The 24888-nt window shown below is 36.2% G+C and overlaps 1 long non-coding RNA gene across 1 annotated transcript in view; it reads left to right on the top strand.

The window, feature by feature from the left end:
- The window catches only part of LOC145722638 (uncharacterized), a 307005-nt gene that overhangs the window by 264035 nt on the left and 18082 nt on the right, over window positions 1-24888 (top strand). The window lies entirely within an intron of this gene.

Here is a 24888-nt window from a genome sequence, read left to right as displayed (position 1 = left end):
AGTTGTAACAAATGTACTACTTTGATGGGGGATATTGATAATGGGAGAGGCTATGCATGGTGGGTGTAGGTGATATATGGGAAATCTCTGTATCTTCCTCTTCTTTTTGCAGTGAATTTAAAACTGCTCAAAAAATAGGTCTTTAAAAAAATGTTTTCAAATTCAGCTAATTAGCACATTTCTATTAACAGTGGTCATCTCAGGGGAGGAGAACAAGGTGTTGGAAGACAAGAGAGAAAGGGAAATTACTTTTCTCTTTTGTGAAAAGGTATTTTTGTACCCTTTAAATGTTATTGTTGCTATTACTATTATTATTATTCAAAATAGTAAATGCAAAATAGATTTAAAATTAGATATGGCATCACTCAAATGGCAAAGGGAATATGTCATTAGAAAAGCCTGCTCTATTTATTGACCAAGAAAGTCCTTCTGAGTATTGGTTATTAACATTGGTAAAATAATTCTGCTAGGATAATATCCAGTATGATGTATAATTTTCTTTCCTTTCTTCCATGGCTACTGCCTGACGAAGTCTAGTAGTTCAACTCTTTCAGGAAATTTTGGCTTCCTTCTTGATAATTTGGTGAGGCAAGAATTTTAGCACTCCCGTCTGTCAGAAGTGCCCCCGGGCTGAGCTGTGGGGAAACTCATGGAAGTGCAGAAACTGTGGGCAAATCTACTGATATATCTGACTTACCAGTAAAATCAAGTAATATTCTTTAATTCCATTCTATATAAAAGATCTTAGATGTCTTTTTTAATAATAGTTAAGAGCCCTGTGAGGAAATAAGGGGTTTGCTAGCAGAATTGGAAGAAGACAGATTCAAGGATAAATACAGGCTGGATATTGACAATGAAGAAGCTCTTTTTCATAGCTTTTGCTTTTTAAATAGAATCTTAGCGATTACATGGAAACCACATATTATAAGAGCCAGGAAGACATTATAGTAAATTTAGGAAACAATAAATGCATGGAAGGTGATCAGCATCAAATTAGATTTCCATATATTTGTTTTTAAAGATTTTATTTATTTATTTATTTGAGAGAGAGTGAGAGAGAAACAGCATGAGAGGGGAGAGGGTCAGAGGGAGAAGCAGACTCCCTGCCAAGCCGGAAGCCCGATGTGGGACTCGATTCCAGGACTCCGGGACCATGACCTGAGCCGAAGGCAGTCGCTTAACCAACTGAGCCACCCAGGCGCCCAAATTAGATTTCCATATTATTGACTCTAATTATATGCTAGGGAAATTGATTAAGTCACAACTGGCATTGTTTCCCAAATTTACATGCCTCCAAAACTACATGGGTGATACACACTTTTATATTAGCCTGAACCCTTGCATGAATAAAATGCATCTCAAATATGGTTTAACTCACTGTGCCTAACTTTGTGTTTTGTTTTATTACTTTAAATCAATGTCATTTTTGCCCTTGATTTATGCATAACACAATAAAAAAGCAAGTATTTGCATTGAAAATGAAGACATTTTTTTCACAGGATATTTCCCAACAAAATACAAGAATGTTGGTGTTATTCTCCTATTTTTATTATTTAATAGCTAATAAAAGCATATATTAAATAAGATTTGGAATCTTGAAAATATGCTAAACATTAGTTGAGATCTATATAACACAAAGTAGTATGTGTAGCACAAAATCTCCAAATTAAAACAAAAAATGTTCAAATAAAAACAAACCTCTACCTATTTTAAAAATGTAAGGTTTACATTGCCCCCTTCTGGCTCCATATTCAAATAAGAGCAACTACTACAATGTCAAACAGCAAGTTTCCTCCCATAAAGAAGCAAGTCTGAACCTGAAAAACAATCCGCAATACCATAGCCAAGAAAGAATAGGAAGAGGATCCATTTCACCTGTTGGAGGTTCCAGGTGAGTTAGAGAGACTTCTATTAGTATTTAGTCACATGGACACATTATGAAGGCCTAACACTGAACAGAAATACATGATGCTAAGATTATTGTTGTGTAATTTTATTTCTAGCTACTTTATTTTCCTTTCTCTCACTTATGTCCCCTCCCACTGTCATCAACACAAATCTTATGGAACTCAAGAGAGGGTTTAAGTGCATCTCTACTGGAAAGCTAAACATCCAAGGTGCAGTTCAGAAGGAAGAATTTCCAGAGACGGTTCACCACTGCTCCTTCCAAGCATCTGGTCTTAGTTCCTAGAAAAATCAACAAAATGCAGTTTATGTTGGTTAACCCAGAGGCCTTGAGACAAATTCATCTCTGGACTATCAGAGACTTGATGCCATATCGTTAGCTTCCACATACTGCTCAAAAATATTAAAAAAGGAAAACACATATGTACATTTGAGTAAAACTTCCAAAATTCTAATAGATCTTGTAACAGTCCAATATTTTGGTCCCCTAATTTCTGGAAAGGCAGAATTGTTCTGTCATCCTTAAATTTTCAGAAGAGGCAAACAGGAAAATCAATTCTAGAGTCATTGTTAAAGACTATTCTGAGCCTTGCTCTAGCATGGATGAGGTATAATTACCAAAATAAATATGTCAGACTACTTTTTATTATAAAATATATGGAATCAGTCTGAACATTTTGGTATACCTATGTGCATTTTATTTATTGCTACTCTAGAGATACGGAGCAGTGTAAGCTTTGCCACTGGAGAGTTCATCTCAACCCCAAGGGAGAGAAAGTGCTGCAGAATTGTATTCAGGATTATATTCCTATAGCAACTACAGCATTATCTGAAGGTGGCTCCAATCCTAAAACACTTTCCAGTTGTGGGCCTCCTGAAGGGTCATGACAGCATCACATCTGCGCAATGTGAGCTTATTTATTTGCCAAGCCTAGTTCCCAAAATAGTTATTAGGGAGGTATTCAGAGATTAACAAAGTACCAGACCTCTCTCTGTCGGTCTCTTTCTTATTGCTTCTTTTTAGTAGAAGCACTTGAACACACTCTCAGAAAATTGAGAGATACTATCCATCTTCAATTCTTTCTTGTGGCAAGAGGTAAGATTAATTATTAGCAACAAGAAATACTCCATCAAGTGGCTTAAATTACTGGAAGATACACTGTCAAAAGCTCATTCTTCAATCCCAGTTTTTTTGAGGAATTCATATGATAAAAAGCACTGTGTGGGCACTCAAGTCATATGTTACTAGCTTATTCTGCCTTGCAATTCATAGGCACTTAACTATAAAATTTGTATTGTCATTACAAAGCCTAAATAATGCATGGCTTTGGGCCATGAGGATATAAGCAGCTTCTAGCAGGTAAAATTTATTTTTACTTTGCCAATTGCCAGGGTAAAGGAGGAGTGCTGGATTCCACTTGTTCTGGGCAGCACTCCACATCATCAGTCTTGACAATGGAAAGTACACACACTTTCAATGATTTCCTACTGTGTTCTTCACTAAATGTTCAGAATCAAAGTTATTGGGACTTTTAAGTTGTACTTAGCATCTCTTGACCAGGCAGGCTTAGGCAGAGCTCAGCCTGTAAATGTCAGGGTCAGGGGAGATATAATAAAACCAAATGGTTAAAATGAATATCCAGCCCTGAGAAATGGACTTTCCTTTCTTAATACCTGATAGATTTAGCATAGGGGAGTTCAACATGACAACATATTCATGTTGTAAAACTCAGGAACATATCAGTTAAAGTATGGATGCCAGCCCATGGTTCTGTCCCAAACTCCCTGATGGGCAAATGCAAGTGTTTTGTTTATTTGTTTGTGTTTCTTTTTTGTTGTTCTTTTTCGTTTAAGAATTTTTTAAATTTAATTTTATTGTTATATTAGTCACCATACAGTACATCATTAGTGTTTGATGTAGTGTTCCATGATTCATTGTTTGTGTATAACACCCAGTGCTCCATGCAGTACATACCCCCCTTAATACCCATCACCGGGCTAATCCATCCACCCACCCCTCTCCCCTCTAAAACCCTCAGTTTGTTTCTCAGAGTTCATATGCTCTCATGGTTCGTCTACCCCTCCGATTTACCCCCCTTCATTTTTCCCTTCCTTCTCCTAATGTCCTCCATGCTATTCCTTATGTTCCACAAATAAGTGAAAACATATGATAATTGACTTTCTCTGCTTGACTTATTTCACTTAGCATAATCTCCTCCAGTCCCATCCATGTGGATGTAAAAGTTGGGTATTCATCCTTTCTGATGGCTGAGTAATATTCCATTGCCTATATGGACCACATCTTCTTTATCCATTCATCTGTTGAAGGCCATCTCAGTTCTTTCCACAGTTTGGCTATTACAGATATTGCTGCTATGAACATTTGGGTGCATATGACATTCTTTTCACTACTTCTGTGTCTGTAGGCTAAATACCCAGTAGTGTAATAGCTGAGTCATAGGGTAGCTCTATTTTTAATTTTTTGAGGACCCTCCACACTGTTTTCCAAAGTGACTGTACCAATTTGCATTCCCACACAGTGTAAGAGGGTTCCCCTTGCTCCACAACCTCTCCAACATTTGTTGTTTCTTACCTTGTCAATTTTGCCATTCTAGGTAGTGTAAGGTGGTATTTCAATGTGTTTTTTTATTTGAATTTCCCTGATAGCTAATGATGATGAACATTTTTTCATGTGTCTGGTGGCCATTTGTATGTCTTCTTTGGAGAAGTGTCTGTTCATGTCTTCTGCCCATTTTTTGACTTATTTGTTTTTTGGGTGTTGAGTTTGAGAAGTTCCTTATAGATCTTGGATATCAGCCCTTTGTCTGTACTGTCATTTGCAAATATCTTCTCCCATTCTGTGGGTTGCCTCTTTGCTTTGTTGACTGTTTCCTTGCTGTGCAGAAGCTTTTTATCTTGATGAAGTCCCAAAAGTTCATTTTTGCTTTTGTTTCACTAGCCTTTGGAGATGTATCTTGAAAGAAGTTGCTGTGGCCGATGTCAAAGAAGTTACTGCCTGTGTTCTCCTCTAGGATTTTGATGGATTCCTGTCTCATGTTGAGGTCTTTCATCCATTTTGAATTTATCTTTGTGTATAGTGTTAGAGAATGGTTGAATTTCATTCTTCTGCATGTGGCCGTCCAATTTTTGCAGCACCATTTATTGAAGAGACTGTCTTTCTTCCATTGCATATTTTTTCCTGCTTTGTCAAAGATAATTTGCCCATACAGTTGAGGGTCCATATCTGGGCTCTCTATTCTGCTCCATTGGTCTATATGTCTATTTTGTGCCAGTACCATGCTGTCTTGGTGATCATAGCTTTGTAATATAGTTTGAAATCAGGCAACGTGATGCCCCCAGCTTTTTCTTTTTCAACATTTCCTTGGCAATTCTGATTCCACACAAATTTTAGGATTGTTTGTTCCAGCACTTTGAAAAATGTCGTTGGAATTTTGATCGGGATGGCATTGAAGGTATAGATTGCTCTGGGCAGCATAGATATTTCAACAATGTTTATTCTTCCGATCCATGAGCATGGGATATTTTTCCATCTTTTTGTGTCTTCTTCAATTTCTTTCATGAGTGTTCTGTAGTTCCTAGAGTATAGATCCTTTACCTCTTTGGTTAGGTTTATTCTGAGGTACCTTATGGTTTTGGGTGCTATTGTAAATGGAATCGATTCTCTAATATCTCTTTCTACAGTTTCATTGTTATTGTATAAGAAAGCAACTGATTTCTGTGCATTGATTTTGTATCCTGCCACATTACTGAATTGCTATATGAGTTCTAGTAACTTGGGGGTGGAGTCTTTTGGATTTTCCACGTAAAGTGTCATGTCATCTGGAAAGAGAGTTTGACTTCTTCACCAATTTGAATATCTTTTATTTCTTTTTGTTGTCTGATTGCTGTTGCTAGCACTTCTAGCACTATGTTGAACAATAGTGGCAAGAGTGGGCTTCCTTGTCGTGTTCCTGATCTTAAGGGAAAGGTTCTCAGCTTTTCCCCATTGAGGATGATATTCACTGTGGGTTTTTCATAGATGGATTTTATGAACTTGAGGAATATTCCCTCTATCCCTATACTCTGAAGAGTTTTAATCAGGAAAGGATTCTATATTTTGTCAAATGCTTTTTCTGCTTCAATTGAGAGGACCATATGGTTCTTCTCTCTCCTCTTATTAATGTTTTCTATCACATTGATTGATTTGCGAATGTTGAGCCACCCATGCATCCCTGGGAATCCCACTTGGTCATGGTGGATGATCCTTTTAATGTACTGTTTTATCTTATTAGCTAAGATTTTATTGAGAATTTTGGAATCCATATTCATCAGGGATATCAGTCTGAAATTCTCCTTTTTGATGAGGTCTTTGCCTGGCTTGGGAATTAAGGTAATGCTGGCCTCATAGAATGACTCTGGAAGCTTTCCTTCTGTTTCTATTTTTCGCAACAGCTTCAGGAGAATAGGTATTATTTCTTCTTTAAATGTTTGGTAGAATTCCCCAGGGAATCCATCAGGCCCTGGACTCTTGTTTTTTGGGAGGTTTTTGATCACTGCTTCGATCTTGTTACTGGTTGTTGGCCTATTCAGATTGTCAATTTCTTCCTGTTTCAATCTTGGTAGTTTATAGGTTTCCAGGAAGGCCTCCATTTCTTCCAGGATTCTCAATTTATTGGCATATAGTTGTTTCTATTTCCTTAGTGTTCGTGATCTGTCCCCTTTGTTCATAATTTTATTAATTTGGGTCCTTTCTCTTTTCTTTTGGATAAGTGTGGCCAGTGGTTTATCGATCTTATTAATTCTTTCAAAGAACCAGCTTCTGGTTTCGTTGATCTGATCTATTGTGTTTCTGGCTTCTAATTCATTGATCTCTGCTCTGATCTTAATGATTTCTCTTCTAATGCTTGGCTTAGGCATCATTTGTTGCTTTTTCTCCAGTTCTTTAAGGTGTAAAGTTTGTTGGTGAATTTGGGATTTTTCTATTTTTTTGAGTGAGGCTTGGATGGCTATGTATTTCCCCTTTAGGACCGCCTTTGTAGTATCCCATAGGTTTTAGACCGATGTGTTTTCATTCTCATTGGTTTCCATGAATTGTTTAAGTTGTTCTTTGATTTCCTGGTTGACCCAAACATTCTTGAGCAGAGTGGTCTTTAGCTTCCAAGTGTTTGAATTTCTTCCAAATTTTTTCTTTTGAGTGTGTTTCAGTTTTAAAGCATTATGGTCTGAGAAGATGCAGGGAATAATCTCCATCTTTTGGTATTGGTTGAGACCTGATTAATGACCCAGTATGTGGTCTATTCTGGATAAAGTTCCATGTGTGCTCGAGAAGAATGAGTATTCTATTGTTTTAGGGTGGATTGTCCGTATATATCTTTGAGGTCCATATGGTCCAGTGTGTCATTCAAAGCTCTTGTTTCTTTGTTGATTTTCTGCTTAGATGATCTGTCTCTTGCTGAGAGTGAGTATTGCAGTCTCTTACAATTAACATATTATTATCAATGTGACTCTTTATTTTGGTTAACAGTTGGCTTATGTAGTTGGCTGCTCCCATGTTGGGGGCGTAGATATTTACAATTGTTAGATCTTCTTGTTGGATAGACCCTTTAAGAATGATATAGCGTCCTTCTGTGTCTCTAACTACAGTCTTTAGCTTAAAATCTAATTTGTCTGATATAAGAATTGCTATCCCAGCTTTTTTTGAGGTCCATTGGCATGGAGGATGGATCGCCATCCCTTCACTTTCAGTCTGGATGTATCTTTAGGTTCAAAATCAGTTTCTTATAGACAGCATATGGATGGGTCCTGTCTTTTGATCCAATCTGCAACCGTGTGCCGTTTTATGGGAGCATTTAGGCCTTTCACGTTGAAAGTGATTATTGAAAGATATGAATTTATTATCATCATGTTGCCTGTGAAGTCCTTGTTTCTATAGATTGTCTCTGTAAATTTCTGTTCTATATCAAACTTGGGGTCTTTCTCCTTTTATAGAACCTCCCCCTTAATATTGCTTGCATAGCTGGCTTAGTGGTCACATATTCTTTTAGTTTCTGCCAGTCGTGGAAGCTCTGCATCTCTCCATCCATTCTAAATGACAGCCTTGCAGTATAAAGTATTCTTGGCTGCATGTTCTTCTCATTTAGTACCCTGAATATGTCTTGCCAGTCCTCTTTGGCTTGCCAAGTCTCTGTGGATAGGTCTGACATTATTCTGATGTTCCTCCCTCTGTACATAAGGAATCTCTTCCCTCTAACTGCCATTAAGATGGCTTCCTTTCTTCTAAGATTTGTGAGTTTTACTATTACATGCCGGGGCATTGGTCTGTTTTCCTTGTTCTTGGGAGGGGTCCTCTCTGCCTCTAGGACATGAATGTTTTTTCATTCCCCAGATTAGTGAAGTTCTCAGCTACAATTTGCTCAAATATATCTTCTAGTCCTCTCTCTCTCTCTCTCCACCCCCTCAGGGGTCCCAATAATTCTGACATTGGAATATTTCATGGCCTCCCTTATTTCTCTAATTCTGTTATCATGCATTTTAAGTTGTTTCTCCCAGTCCTCCTCTTTTTCCTTCTTTTCTATCGTCTTCTAGTTCACTAATTTGTTCTTCTGCCTCGTTTACCCTAGTTGTTAGATTATCTAAATTAGATTAGATCTCATTGATAGCATTTTTAAGTTCTTCCAGTTGAACTTTCATTTCTGCTCTTAGAGACTCTATGTTTCCATTAATCGATTTCTGCATTCTAGCTATCATCTTCAGAACTCTTACCCTGAAGTCCATTTCTGACATTTTGGTTATAACTGTATCCATTTGTAGATCTATGGCAGAAGTCATAGTCTCTGAGTCTTTCCTATTTTGGGGGTTCCTTCTAGTAGTCATTCTATTGAGGGGTGGTTAAGGGAATGTACAGGGTCCAAATTATTGACCACAACCCAAGCAAGATGCACGTGTTTTATAGGGACCTTAGGGTTGTTGACCTCTTGTTCTCCCAGCCTGTCTTCTGGGGGGAGGGGCTGGCTGTGCTATTACTCAGGCAACCCTGTTTGGGCAGAGTTACCCTGCCCCCTGTGTAGGGGATGGATTCAGTGAAAACCGTTTTTTGGGGGCTTTAATTCTCTGGCAGCTTTCCGTGTCTCTTCCGAGAGTCAGAGCAGAAGAGACCGTTTCCAACCCTCTGCCTCAAAATAGAGAGATTACAGTCTGTTCTTTAGTGAGCTCTCCAGGCCACACTATCTCTGCTCTGTCTGTACTGCTAAAAACTGCAGCATCCTGGGTTGTGTGCCCCTCAGCAGCACTCCCAGTCCTGCATCCATGTCGGGGCACGTCTCTGCCCTTTGTGCTTCTAAAACTGGCAGCTGGCCCCAGTTCATACGCGTGGCTCTGCCACTCCAGGTTTCAGTCTGGGGGGCTGCCCTAAAGTCCTTTCCCCACTGCTACCGGTCTGAAAGTCTGTACCCCATCCCCAGTGTGGGAGGCTTTCACACATGGGTGGGGTAGGATCCTGATGATTCCCTCCCCTTCCGTTTATCTTCAGATATCTGCCCGCGGAATCACGGCTCCCCGCTTCATACCTCAAAACCAACCTCCTGTGATATTCTGTTTGTAGAGATCCAGATATATCTTCTTACATTTCAGGCTGATTTCATGGGTGTTCAGAGTGGTCTGGTAGATATCCAGCTCAATTCAGGGGACTGGTTGGAATAGGGTCCTCTACTCCTCCACCATCTTTCACTCCCCTTTTGTTGTTCTTTTTGTCTGTTTGCGGTTTTTTTAGGAGTTGACTGGTAGTGTTTATTCTGAAAGGCCATAAATTGAGCCTGTATATAGATTGACAACAATGAGAATTCAGGAACTCTAGAGAGTTTCCTGAATAAGCAATCACTTAGAATCTCTCAACAACTTGTGTCTACACACAACTAAATGCAAAAATATAAGGAAGAAGGATAAAGACATTAGAATCATCTGTTTCACAAGTTCAGAGCCATAGAAATAGTGATGGTTTTGGGGGAAGAAAGGACAGCATAATGTGTCATCAATCACTATCTCTCTCTTTGAATGAAAGGATTTCTGAATTAAATAGAATAGAATATTACATTCTCTTGTTACTAAGAAAATGTGTAAGAAATGTAAAGATTCAGAAACTGTTAAACCTTATATTTCATTTCCCCTGGCAGAGAGGTATTGCAATACCTAATTACAATGTTTAAATTTCTATGTGATAGCTCAGTTTTCTTCATGTAATTTCATCTACCATAAGCAGTAAGAAATATGGACTGGACCCTGTGATGACCAATGAAATCCATGATCTCATCAGTTTTTTTTTTTCCACCAGATAATTATGAAGCCAGAACAATCTGCTGACTTCAGTTTAACAACTATGATATATTTATGATAGCTATTTACATACTGTTTAGCATGTGTTTCTTATAAATTTGTATAAACAAAACTTGTTTCCTAAGTATCATTTTTATAGTAATGCCAAGAAAAAAAGATATGCAATATGACCATTAAAATCTTGAATGCCTTAGAAAATATAAATATGAAATAAAATAATATAGTAACTTACTCAATTTTATTTTTAATAGATATTGTCCATGAATAGACCTTATCAGCTATCTGGGATATTCTAGAGAACCAAAGGTGGTGTCCTGGGGAGAAATCAACTGTACCCACTAAACATTAAAGCTCTAACATCACTTGGTAGCCAGACAGTTGCAGGATGCCCAAATGGGGACAATGGGATCAAGTACATTATTCAGTACATTCTGATTTTTGTATATTATCGTTCTATTACCCATCTTCTCTATTATTTTAATGTGTTTAAATTTGCACAAGTCTAAATTCTTTGACCAGAGGTGGAACACTATGAATTTTAAAAGACAACAACCACATAATATGACTAAGACCCAACCCCCAGATCCCAGTATTATCACAAATAGTGCTTTACAGGAGGCAAAAGGAATTGACACCTGACTAGAGACCAGAACATCTGGAATCTATCACTAATTCTAGAGAGCCATCTAATGACCTTGGTCAAATCTCTCATCTGGCTTTTATCACTTAATCTTTAGTGATAGAGATCAAGATACATTAATTTCTGAATTGGTCATTAATGATTCTGAGTTACCCACATTTTCATTTGTTCATAATAAGAATTATGTACTTGAGGGGAGAGGAAATCATCCCTCTACTACCCTCATTTCATGTGGTTTTGGGAGGGGCAGTGGTGTCACGCTCCAAAGATCAGCATCTTCTCTACCTAGCAGTACACACAGAATGCAGGCCTGGCCAATCAGTACCTTCCACTCTGTGGGCTGACACAATTATTTCAGTGATGGATACAAGATCCAAGTCAGCTCAGGGAATTAACTCAATAATTTTGTTGACATTATTCAAAATAAAGCACATAATTTCTGTAGGATTGTTAGATAATGTAATGTTTTTTTTTTTTTTTAAAGATTTTTTTATTTTTTTATTTATTTGAGACAGAGAGAATGAGAGAGAGCACATGAGAGGGGGGAGGGTCAGAGGGAGAAGCAGACTCCCTGCCGAGCAGGGAGCCCGATGCGGGACTCGATCCCGGGACTCCAGGATCATGACCTGAGCCGAAGGCAGTCGCTTAACCAACTGAGCCACCCAGGCGCCCTTAGATAATGTAATGTTAAAACAAAACTTTTGAATACTATATTGGACTTTTTGAAGGGTGAGCTAACTTGAAGGAGACAAAAAGAAAAGCAGAGCTACAAAATGGAAAGAAATCGTGTTCTGACACTGTCATTTGAGATCCTGAATCTAGACTGACTAAAGCTAGCCACATCTGTCACTATGAACTGTAGTTATATAAGCCCCAAATTCCAATCTAAAAATAGAATTTATATTGGTATTTTATCATTTACAGTTATAATAGCCCTAAATAAAAAAATTTCAAATGGAATTACAAGCACAGAGATCACATTATTTATATAATTTGTATAAATCATTTCCATTCTTTGCTCAGTTCTTTGACAAAAATACACTACTGGTAAGTGACTCATAATCCATGTATTTAATCAAAGTGCTGTATGACAGACATGAAGTTCTGTTCACATTCCACATCTGTGCATGTTGAGTTGACTTTATTTGTAGATCTTTATGTGTCTGATCTTATAATAAATTACCTTATCTAAATCGTTTCACTCCTTTAGTCAATAACCATTCCCATATATTACCAGTTTTCCAGATAACTAATAGAGTTTAGAACTTTTCTCTTAATTTCTAGTTTACCTAATAAATTAACTCATATGCAAATTGTTCATTTTATAAGTAGTTGGTCTCATTCCTTGTTAGAGATCTTTCATGCAGTCAAGCAATTAGCTCTGTGCATCAGTCTCCTCAAGTCCCAGTTTAAGATCTACACCCACCAAAATTTCAAGTCCATCATAGAAACAAAGGATTATGGACCATTCTTTTTTGTTGGTTTCACACTGGCTAAATATAAACAAATTTCTAAGGTAAGGGATAGCACTTGAATGAATGGAAGACAGTGGAAATAGAATTGGACAGATAAACGGTTATGGGCAGTAAGGAAGTTAGGTGTGTGGGAGTATCTATAGGAAGGACAGAAAAGATTCAAAGGGGGAAAAGTAAAAGAATAAGAAAAAATTAAATTTTTTTTAAAGATTTTTATTTATTTATTTGAGAGAGAGATTGAGAGACAGAGAGCACGAGAGGGAAGAGGGTCAGAGGGAGAAGCAGACCCCCCGCCGAGCAGGGAACCTGATGTGGGACTCGATCCAGGGACTCCAGGATCATGACCCGAGCCGAAGGCAGTCGCCCAACCAACTGAGCCACCCAGGTGCCCAAAAATTAAATTTTTTTAAAAAGGCTTTGGCATTGACATCAAGGGCCAAATCGAAATCTTCATCTAAACATCTCTAAAATATCCTCATCATCTGTGAGGAGTAGAACACATTACATTAGCTCAGCTCCCTATATTGAGGGGATGAGGCAAGGAGCCCTAGTCAGGGGAAGCCATAAGTTGTTCAACAACTGAGAGCATGGTCCAGTATAAAAAAAGGATCGAAATTAATTTGGTCCAAATTATTTAGAGGAATCTGAGAAAGAAGCACTAAAAACATAATGTCATAAGAAAGCTGAAATTGAAAGGTATTAGAGAGGTATCATGAGGTAAAACTATGCAGACCTAAAAGAATCATCTTAATGGTACAACAGAGGCTTTGGCATAGACCCAGCGTGAAGTCCCTCCTTCACTTCATCTAAACCAGCTTGTTATTCTAAAGATCAGGAGGTCCAGTTATAGAAGCAACAGCAACAATGCAAGAAGCTCCATACCAAATTCTTTGAAAGCAAGACACTGGAAGAGACAAGCATTAAAACAGACCCAAGAACTAAACCGTGTAATCTAAACCATATATCCTTTAAGAAGCTATCAGTAATATGAATCAGTTTCATCTTGCAACCAGAGGTGATAAACACATATACCCAGTGATAAAAGTATTAAGGCAGCATAATTGGTTACATAATCACTGTTCCTTTTTTACAAGTTCATATGAACATAGAACAAACCTGTTGAAACACTCGCCTAATGAGCATAAATTTTTTTTTTTTTAAAGATTTTATTTATTTATTTGACAGAGACAGAGACAGCGAGAGCAGGAACACAAGCAGGGGGAGTGGGGAGGGAGAAGCAGGCTTCCCGCTGAGCCGGGAGCCCGATGTGGGGCTCGATCCCAGGACCCTGGGATCATGACCTGAGCCGAAGGCAGTCGCTTAACCAACTGAGCCACCCAGGCGCCCCGAATGAGCATAATTTTAAGGGGAAGTTGGGTATGAATTCCAATTGTATTCTAATACTATGGCATAGACATTATCAGTGAACATTATAAGAAGTAACACATAAATATATACTGTATTTGACATAAACATATTTTATGATAGTCTTTGATATGTCATCACACAATGCTACTTATATGAGGCCCCACGTAGAAATTAGTGCAAAGGAAACTGTAATCTATCTAGACAAGCTTGTGTGTTCTTCCATCCTGATAAGGCAGAAGTTTCCTTTAAGAGAGACTCTTCTAAGAGGGATGGTGAGAGCCTAAGGTAATATAAGTCAGACTAATAACATTACCTTTTTATGGTTTGTATGTTATATTCTTTCTTTTTTTTTTGTAGCCTTGGTTTGCTAGGTCTATATATATCATAACACCTTCATTTTAAGTATATCATTTATTATAAATAAATTTAAATATATTTTAGGTAGAGATGAGATATAAACAAATATATAATATTTGATGATATGAAATTACTACACTCAGATATACATTGAATGCATATTTTTTCCCTAGATAACATAGAAATGTCTTTCAAATAAGCATTGCTAAGCATTGCATAGAATAAGCATTCTATAGGTTTTCTTCTTTGCCTTTTACTATATATTAAGAGTAGCATTTCTATACTGATTTTGGCTTATCTTTTGAATTGCATAAGAGGGGATATAGATGAAATCTGTTATCTAAAGATAGAATAATGAGTAAATAACATTACTAAAAGCCATTGTTGACACATAGTGGCTTGCAATTATTTTTTCCATATTTTAATGTCTCATTTTGTTATTACAAACATTTTTATAGTAAGAACCAAGTAATATCCCCACCTTGGGTTTTGGTATTTTCCTATTTCATTAAGTTTGGGGTGGAAGTAAGTTCATCTATCCCACAAATGTATGCAGTTTTCACTGTGTATTAGGCACATTGCTAGAGTAAGACAGTGTTCTATATAATTTGGTGAATAGCTATGGAATCATCTATTTTTTTCAGTTTAATTAGCATAGGAAAAAGAAGTATACTAAGAGTTAGCAAGACAAAATCCTCACCCAATATTTATAATTCCACAACTAAAAAATGAGAGCTTATCCTCATTTCCTACAAATTTTGCATCAACCTAGTGAAAACAAAATGAGAAAAGTTCTCTGAACAATTTAAAATTTTAGATAAATTTATGTTACCTTAGTAGGAAAAAAAGGTAAAGATAGATGTCAAGGTTTGTTTTTTTTTTTCTATCTGCCATCAAATAATTCTGCAATCTAATTTTAGGTTCTAAATAAAATGCACATCTTTTTTGCAATAAAAGTATAATTTTAAGATATTATTAAGTCTAGATTCTGAATTATTATAATCAAATGCATACTAATACTTACACAATTGAACATTTTAATATATAATGATTCTATCTTGTTTAAAAGTTAGTGTTTTATGACCCTTAAGTTACCCAGAGCCATCTAAAAATAATTACGTCACATGTTCCTAAAAAATGGTGTGAAAGAAAAAAATACAGTGGTTTCATCTTGATTTATTTTTCAATTGAACATTTTCATCTATTAAACCCCTACCATAAAAATGAAGTTCCTCATTTTTTTAAATTACTCTTTATGTGAAAAACAATTACAAACTAATCAGCTTAAAATGGAAACATTTCATATCATGTGATATTAGTTTTCTGGTCTCTGTAAAATATCCAATAAATAAATGTTGATATATCATAATCATTGCTACCATTAATAGTTAGTCACCAGCTGTAATGAGCCTCCTAAACCCCACACTGAATTGATGAACTGGATGAATGTGTAAAGCAAGAGCGAAGGTGAAAGCTGTAGCCATTTATCTACTTTTTGATGCTCTGTTTTTCATTAAGTTTGATGCTCATATTGAGATTGATTCCAATATATTGTGTTTGGTAATTAAAGGAGATTAGAAATTGTCAAGGATGTTGAATAACTCTCTCTCTCTCTCACACACATACACACACACACACAGTATATAATCATGAAGAATGAAAATATTAAATTTTGGCTATATTGAATTGTAAAATGGAAATGATCCTATAAAGTCTATAAATAAATCATTCATTTTTGCCAGAGACATGGGTTTAAGAGAGCTTACACTGAGAAACATTAAGAAAATTTTCATATAGCAATTTCTTGAGAATTCAGTAGCAGTGCTTTTAAAATTTCTATTGGGAAGCACATACCATACTTTCAAATTAAGCTGACTATTGTGCTTGGAAACATTGTCACACGGCACTGGTTTTGTAGATTAAAGTTTCCAAGAAGAAGACAGAAGCATATTGTTCTTATGTATGCCCATTCAAGCAGAGTTGGGTTATTCACTATAATTCCTTTAAGTAATAAAGGCTTTACAATTAACCTTCACTTAAAAAAGAAATCTCTAGCATCTACAACTCTGGTTTGTCTAGATCAATGTTTTTCACAATATTCAAACAAATGATTTGGCAAAAATATTAATAAATCTCATGAAGCTTGGATAGGACATTTTCGATTGTCTCAACTTTTTATCTGAGGCAGCAATTCTTAACACCATGGACAATGAATTTCCACATTTCTAGGCCACACACTTCAAGGTTTGTTAAGAGGTATCAAAAATAGTGCAGCTACCACTATGCAGGCTAAATCAAAGAAGGCCTGAGATTCATAGAGGAGAAAAAGGTAATTCTTTACAGCAATTAGTAGGAATAAAAAGGACTGGGACATACTCCCTCACCCACTTCAAGCCAAGTGAGCATCAAGGGAATTCCTTGATGAGACTGTGACGGTGGTGGTGGCATTGGGTTGGTTCCCATAGTAGACTCCAGGATTTTCTTTCTGGCTGGACATTAGCTAGTCTATAAAAACATACCTGACCCTGTTGTGGCACATCACTAAGCACAATGGAAGAATATTTGGTAAATATGATATTGTCCTCTAGAGTTTGAGTAGGACATGAAGATTTGGACTTGACTCTCTTGAATTCTCAAGTAGAACAGTTGGTTGTAAATGCTTATGGAACAAGACAAGGAAAGAGGAGAGTGGTGAATGTGACCTGTGCTCTCAGGATCTGTTAGGGCAACAATGCCTGAATTCCAGTGGCCTTTGCTCTTTGATATATATGTTTATCTTACAGAGATTTGACCCAGGATATTTGCCTTCCAGGTGCAGGTATTCTACTAGAAAGGCTGGAGGTATAGTGTTGGAGGGCAGGAGTTTGGGAGAATGTATAAGAAGTCATTTGAATAGAGTATTATGGACAGCAGGTAATAGTTCAGTGCAGCAGTCTCCAAAGGAAGGGTCTCAAAATTACACAAAAGAGCTTCATGCAAGAGATAGCCAGAATTTGGTCATGCACCACATAGTGCCAGAGTACATCAGCACCTAGCAAAGAATTTGACTTTTCCGTCTAATTTACCCTTACTCTGTCCCCTGCCCCAGATCTCATAGAAACCAGAAATTGCAGGAGTGGAGAAGTATAATATAGTAAGGAGAGAAAAAAAAAAAAAAAGACCCTCTCCCTTTTCCTATTGTTGGTCTGAGAATCCTAGGGATGGCCTGAGTTACAAAGGTTATTAAATTTGAATTGGTGGAGAGGTTAAAGTTTTGAATCAAATTTGTTAGGACTTTTAGGGGCACCTGGGTGGCTCAGTGGGTTAAGCATCCAACTCTTGATTTTGGCTCAGATCATGATTTCAGGGTCATGAGGTTGAGCCAGGCGTGGGGCTCTTTGATCAGCAGGAAGTCTGCTGAGATTCTCTCTCTCTCTCCCTCTACCCCTCTCCCTGCTCACTCACTCTCTCTCTCTCAAATAAATAAATAAATCTTTAAAAAAAATTGTTAGGACTCTTAAATAACTCAAGTGAAACTGCTCTAATCCTTGAAAATGAATAGAAAATTTAGGGAATGTATTTCAGATTTTGATAAAGAATAGGGAAGAGGAATTTAGGGAAAATTAGTTTGAAGTCCATAAAGGAAAAAAATAAGGCTAATTTCATTTGTGGTGCCCTAGTCAAAATAGAATATTCTGCCTCACAATTACTAAGATTGTAAAATGGTTTCAAACCATTGGCTGAGATCAAGTGTTCCCAGTCCAATCCAAAGACCAAGGTCAGTCACTGTAACATTTTGCTTTTCTACCAAGAAATAATGAAAATAAGAAAAATGTAGCAAGTTTACACAATTTAATTTATACAACCTAAGTCAAAACCCTTTATTATAAGATCATGTGAGAAGGAAGAATGGCGGTGTTTTTCTTTTATTATTCATTCTTTCTTGGAAAAAATTAAAGGCTGTCCACAGCCACATTGCTTTTTAATCAAACATATACTCCATTGCTCTAGGACATATTATTTAATCTGAAATCACCTAGGTAATTTTTTTTTTCTATTCTGACTTCACTGACTTAAAAATAACTTTTTAAAAAATTTCGTTTCATGAAATTAAAAAAAATAGGGATGGATCTATTTTTAGGATTCCTATGGTAAGATAAGTGAGTAATTTAGTATCTTACAGATGAACCTGAAATTTTAGTCTTGTCCTGCATTGAACTATTCTTCACTGAATTGGTCTCTTTTTCCATTAAATTGTCTAATATTTCCCTCTTCACCTCTGAAGAAGCAAGTGAAAGGGACAGTAATATCGTGCCCAAATGGGAGTGGTCACTCCAGGAAAAATGTTTTGCATCAGGGAAAAATTCTTCCTGAAAATGCCTGCATCTTTGTCCTATTGCCCATTTCATTTTGCCATTATTTCCCAGATACAAACACATTTTTATTCTTTGAATGTGTTTAGCTATTCAAGTCATGTAGCTAATCATTTTAGACTGAGAAAACAAAATCATACAGAGTTGAATGAGTCATTTTCAAGAATAAGCTCCAAATAGCTTACTCTCCTCAGTTTGTTTCCACCAGCAATTTATTTCACAACATAGTGATTTCTGCCACAATATCTTGTTGGGTTGTACTATAGAAGGAGTGGGGAGGGGGGCTTTAAGCAATTTTCAATTGAGTTGAATTCTGTCAGTACTCTTTAATCAAATGTAGTCTCATGCGTACATTATGTTCTGTGCCTTGTTTCCTGTATTTTTCTAAATTGGGAATTCTCTTTTTCCACCATCCGCACTATCTTTAACACCAAAGAGTAGATGCTACCCATATTCAGTGGTCACCAAAAAACTTTTCCTAATCAGTCTAGTGTTTGCTGACTTCCTTCCTCCCTTTATCCTGCAGCATAGTCTATCATGTAGACCTGTGCCTAATCATTCACTGTTGTGTATTTTGGGATTATCTCTACCACAAGGAGATCCAAGATTTATATTTTACTTAATCTCTAGGGCGTCCTTTTGGGATTAGCACATGTGCTCTTGGGTCAGTAAGCATTGACTTGACTTAGGAGTCCACCCACCGCATACTGATGTGACAACCCATAAAAAGTATTTAACAGAGGGTTTGGCGAATAGGAAGCATGCAGTAAGTCCTGCTGTTGCTAGTTTCCATGGAGTGAACATTACCAGCATTGACCATTTGCTAAGACCTTAATAGATCACTGTTACTTCTATGAAAACTCCTAAAATTCTTTAATTCGTTCAATCTCTCTTCCCTTACCAAAACTACCAATGTTTTCACATATTCATATTTTTTTGAAATAGGGCCTCATTTTCATTAATCTAGCCCTGGTAGGATGGGGCTCTGTGGACTTTCTTCACTCCACCCCTTTGAAAAAATTGTATAAAATTGTGTTATATGTTTCATATGGATATATCTTGTAGACATTTATGTCTGGTTTTTAATAATATGAATGCCTTAAAAATAAGTATTAAAAGACCATGTTGACTGTGCTTGCCTAATTTAATGACTTTCAAAATATTTTAAAATAAGAAGAGTAATGTAAAATCTCAAAAAGAAAATTGTAGTTAATATATTTCTTAAATTCTAATATATGCATAGCCTACTAAGTCTTAGGATGGGACACATACCTCGTTCTTTTCCAAAAAGAACTAATTTATCTTTTTAACTGTAAGATGAGCTCTTAAGCAATTGTAATTAATAGTTTCTTTTTTAAAAAAAGAGCATTTTTCAATAAAAAAGGTGTTAATGTTTGTAAATTCTGAACAATAAGAAAGTGCGAAAGTAATTCATGTCAGGCTGGGCATTAGACATCTGGTCTCAAGAGCAAAGAATCCTTTTAAGGATCCATGGTCCTAGAAATGGAGAACACAAAACCAAACAGGAAAATCAGGTCTCATATTCTCTGCAAGATAAGCTCTACCTGATGATCAGACCAGCTCTTTTATCTAGCTTCCTATTATGTCTTTGTTCTTTTCTAGTTTATTTGAATATCCTTTTAAATAGATTTTCTCATCCTAACAGATATAATGCAGCTATCTCCTCTGAAGTTGAACCCAATGTTCTGAAATAAGGCTAAAGGAAAACAGTACTGTACAGATATCTCTTTCTCTTTTAATGTACGTGGCTTAAGAGAACAGAAGGCTTACACTATGGGAGATGTTTTTCCTTCTATTTCATGCATCATTTGTCACATGAGCTCCACTAGATGATTTCCAGGGTGAGTGCGGAACACACTGGCCCTGCACCCCAAGAAACTGCCAAGCACCTGCTGCTAGGGTCAGATGCTCCTAAGGGGAGTAAACATAAGGCCAAAATACAAAGTGGCTGGTCCTGTCTTGTTTTAGAAGAAGTGCATTTATCATTTTTTTGTTTTCAGAAAGACAGCAGACACACTGAATACATAAAAAGCAATCTTGTCTGTAGTATGATGGCACGTGAAGTGCTATTTTTTTAAATATATAAAGTCAACAGTTGATTTCAGAGGAGTATCTGTAAACTTTTTTTCTCAGTGATTATTTTGTACTTCTGCATGATTTTAAATGTTTACGGATGACTTTTCAGTTCAATATTCAGATATTTCTGTCAGACATTGGATTTTGACTGCTTAAAGGACACACACAATGGGTAATATCAACATAATATTACCTTTCCTAATAAATTTGTTCACATATTATTAGCTTCACACTTGCATCCTTTAATCTGTGGACATAGAAAAGCATTACTTTAAAAACTCATAGTATTTTAATGATTCAAAAGACAGGAGCATTTATAAGAGACACAGAGAGAGAAAGAATAAGAGAGAGAGAAGAAAACACATTAAAGAAACCCTTCCCCTAACTTTACTCTTACACGTGTTCTCAAATAGTGAAGTGAATAATAATGAGAAATATTTATGATAAAATCTCTCCTAATGAGTATACAGTTCCTAGTCCTCTTGAAGGAACAGCAACTGCCAGAGCAAAAGCTCCATCCGGGAAATCTGTTTAACTTGTTCTCCAACATGGTTGGTGCTGTTTAACTTGTTCTCTAACATGGTTTGTGCTAAAAACACTGAAATAAATATTGAAGATGTTAATTAAACCATAGACACTAAATTCTGTGGAACATATGTATAATTTAACATTTAGGCTATTATCCTAAAAATACGTCAGATACGGAATTCAGTTTACCCAACAACAAAACAGCCTTCATGCACATCTGACCTTACAGATAAGTAAACCCCTCTACTTAGTAAGCCACACCTACAGAACATATCACTGTTTATTTAAATAGACTAATTCAAATATGTTTTCCAAATCCTCTTCTTCACACAGATACTAATGCCAGGTTCAAGACACAAAAAAATAGTACTTACATTTGAAGAGCACAGCTGTTATTATAGATGAATATTTTTGCCAGAAAACATGAAATTAAATTTGAACAGAAGCCCAAAATCATAAACATTACTTGAATAATACAAAATGTGTATAATGAAATTTTAGTGTACTGAGGTTTTATTGTTATTTCTCCTCCATTTTTGTGTTTTGAAACCAGAGCTCATATATGAATATTAATTAAGAACTGTTCTGGAATCTTTTATTTGCCCTCTCTGAATATCAATATTAATAAAAAACAAGTTTTAATTTAAGCAATTTATTAGTTTCAAAGTGTGACTTATTCTTAAAATGTGATTGTTGTGAAAAAAGCCAGGCCTCACTTAAGAGTATAACATATTCTGACCTACAGACTTTAATGGTGTTCTAGCAATAGTCATTTGTTTACCAAATGTTTATAAAGCACCTACTGTGTGTCAGGTTTCATGATTATGGACTTATGAAACAAAAATAAATACTCCACTTGTTATCCTCAAGAATATTCAAACTAGCGGATCCTCAAGAAAATTCAGCAGATAGGGATAATTATAATATATCATAGTAATGTTACATGTAGAGGTATGTTTGCAAATATGGTTCAAAGTAGATAACAGCTTACCTGTGGAGAAGATCATTCAACTGAACTTCAATAAATAATCAGTAGATCACCAAACAGATGAAGTGTTCCAGGCACAGGGATCAACAAATGTAGATGTGGAATATCTCAACATGAGAGGGGACTGCCACAGATTTAATATATCAGAAATGTAGTAAGTGAAGTTAGTAGATGCAGTCAATTGGGTTTGGAAAAGCAGAAGCAGGAAAGGGCCAGATCCTGGAAGAAATAATTAAAAAAAAAAAAAAAAGATATTGTGCAGAGGAATGACATAATTAGATAATCAGACAGACATTTTAAAATGATATTTCAGATTGTTTTCATTAGAATGATGAAGGCAAGGAGACCAGTGAGAAAGTCATTGTGATAATTTGTGTGAAAGATATTGATGGTTTCAAGTTGGAAAGTTAGTTCTCATATTGAAGGAGGCAACAGATTCAAAAGACACCTGTGTGGCCTAAACTTGACCTTATTTATAAACCTAGGCCTTTAATTATATAGAATGAAATTTTAGGACATACTAATTTATAATATATCTGAAGCATTTTAGATGTGTAACCCAAAGTAAGACAGGATTAAAAAAATAAAACAAACATATCTAAATAGAAGGTGCTATGGCTGATGTCAAAGAGGTTACTGCCTCCTCTAGGATTTTTATGGTTTCAAGTCTCACATTCAGGTCTTTTATCCATTTTGAATTTATTTTTACGTATGGTGTAAGAAAGTGGTCCAGTTTCATTCTTTTGCATGTGGCTGTCCAGTTTTCCCAACACCATTTGTTGAAAAGAGTCTTTTTCCTATTGGATATTCTTTCTTGCTTTGTCAAAGACTATATATACATATGTGTATATATATACCATCGCCTATGCTCTGCATCCATGCCTCTTTTGGACATTAAAGGTCAATTGATGCAAAAAAATGTATGAAAATATGTATAAAAATGAAATAAAAATACGTATAAAAAAAGAATGAAATCTTGCTATTTGCAGCGACATGGATGGAGCTAGAGTATATTATGCTAAGTGAAATAAGTCAGTCAGAGAAAGGCAAATACCACATGATTTCACTTATATGTGGAATTTAAGAAACAAAACAAATGAGTAAAGGGAAAAAAGAGAGAGAGGCAAACCAAGAAATAGACTCTTAAATATAGAGAACAAACTGATGGTTACCAGCAGGGAGGTAGGTAGGGGGATGGGTTAAGTAAGTGAGAAGATTAAGGCGTGCAGTTGTGATGAGCACCAGGTGTTGTATGGAAGTGTTGAGTCCTTATTTTGTACACCAGAAACTAATATTACACTGTATATTAACTAACTGGAATTAAAAAAAAAAATAAAATTCTGGAAAAAATAATTAAAAAAATAAAATATTTTCCTGATAATTCAAAGTGTGAACATGGCGATTAAAACAAAATGATCTATCATCCTATGAAGTTGGTGAAAGCCTATAGTGCAAACTAAAATTAGAAGAGTAATGTGTGGGGCGCCTGGGTGGCTCAGTTGGTTAAGCTACTGCCTTTGGCTCAGGCCATGATCCTGGAGTCCCTGGATCGAGTCCCACATCGGGCTCCCTGCTCGGCAGGGAGTCTGCTTCTCCCTCTGACCCTAACCCCTCTCATGTGCTCTCTCTCATTCTCTCTCTCTCAGATAAATAAATAAAATCTTTAAAAAAAATAAAATAAAAAAAAAAAGAAGAGTAATGTGTGTGGGTCGCCTGGGGGGCTTAGTTGGTTAAGTGTCCGACTCTTGATTTTGGCTCAGGTCATGATCTCAGGGTGTGTCATTGAGCCAGGAGTCAGGCTCCACACTCAGCAGGGAATCTGCTTTTCTCTTGCTCTTCCGCCCTGCCCCTCCCTCCGTTTGGGCTCTCAAGCATGCTCTCTCTCAAATAAATAAAACCTTAAAAAAAAAAAAAAGAATGTGTGCACTAGTCTTGATCTTATGACAGTTATCTGATAAGGGTCAGTCACTTACCCTTTTGGTGCTTCCATTGTTCTGTCCATATTAGAAACAAATTACTATGAAATGAGCAAAACAAATTAATGAAACAATTAAATAAAAACATTAGTATCATGATTCTGTGTATCATTTTATTTCTAAAAATGTCTACATACATTAAACAGGTATTTCTACATATTAAGTTTCTTAAATAGCAACAATAGAATTATGAATAAAAATCTCTTGTATAGTAAGATGGCCTCAATTAAGTTAGTCATTCTGATCAATTTGTTGGTAGGGAAGAGAAGAACATTGTGCAGACATAAAGAGTTATTAATTTTTTAAAAGTCACTTAAAATAACAATTTAATTTTTTCAAGAGTCTCTTTCATTCCATCATATAAAAATCATGTAAATAAACTATAATAGCAATGGAAACTGCCAATCACATTTAAAGTAATTAAACCATTTGGTAACAGAAACTTAAAATTTTCAGGCCAAGATAAATAAAAGTATCCAAATCTTGCCATGCAACAATTTAAAGTTTATTTTTTTATTTTTATTTTTTAAAGATTTTATTTATTTATTTGACAGAGAGAGACACAGTGAGAGAGGAAACACAAGCAGTGGGAGTGAGAGAGGGAGAAGTAGGCTTCCTGTGGAGCATGGAGCCCAATGGAGGGCTCGATCCCAGGACCCTGGGATCATGACCTGAGCTGAAGGCAGACGCTTAACGACTGAGCCACCCAGGCGCCCCAGCAGTTTAAAGTTTATGAAGATTATTCATCAGGAATTGCATAAGGGGATGTTTTATGATTATTAATATGAGTCATGTGGGTTTAATCTGCATTTCACTTTGTGACACTCTGTGAAAATGTATCACTCTTTGTGAAAATGTTTTGATAAAGAGCAAC

Source organism: Leptonychotes weddellii, chromosome 7 (assembly GCF_054177405.1).
Source record: "Leptonychotes weddellii isolate Sample4059 chromosome 7, ASM5417740v2, whole genome shotgun sequence".
Classification (NCBI taxonomy): Eukaryota; Metazoa; Chordata; class Mammalia; order Carnivora; family Phocidae; genus Leptonychotes; species Leptonychotes weddellii.
Note: the sequence above shows the minus strand (reverse complement) of the source record. Positions and strands in the feature narration are given on the sequence as shown.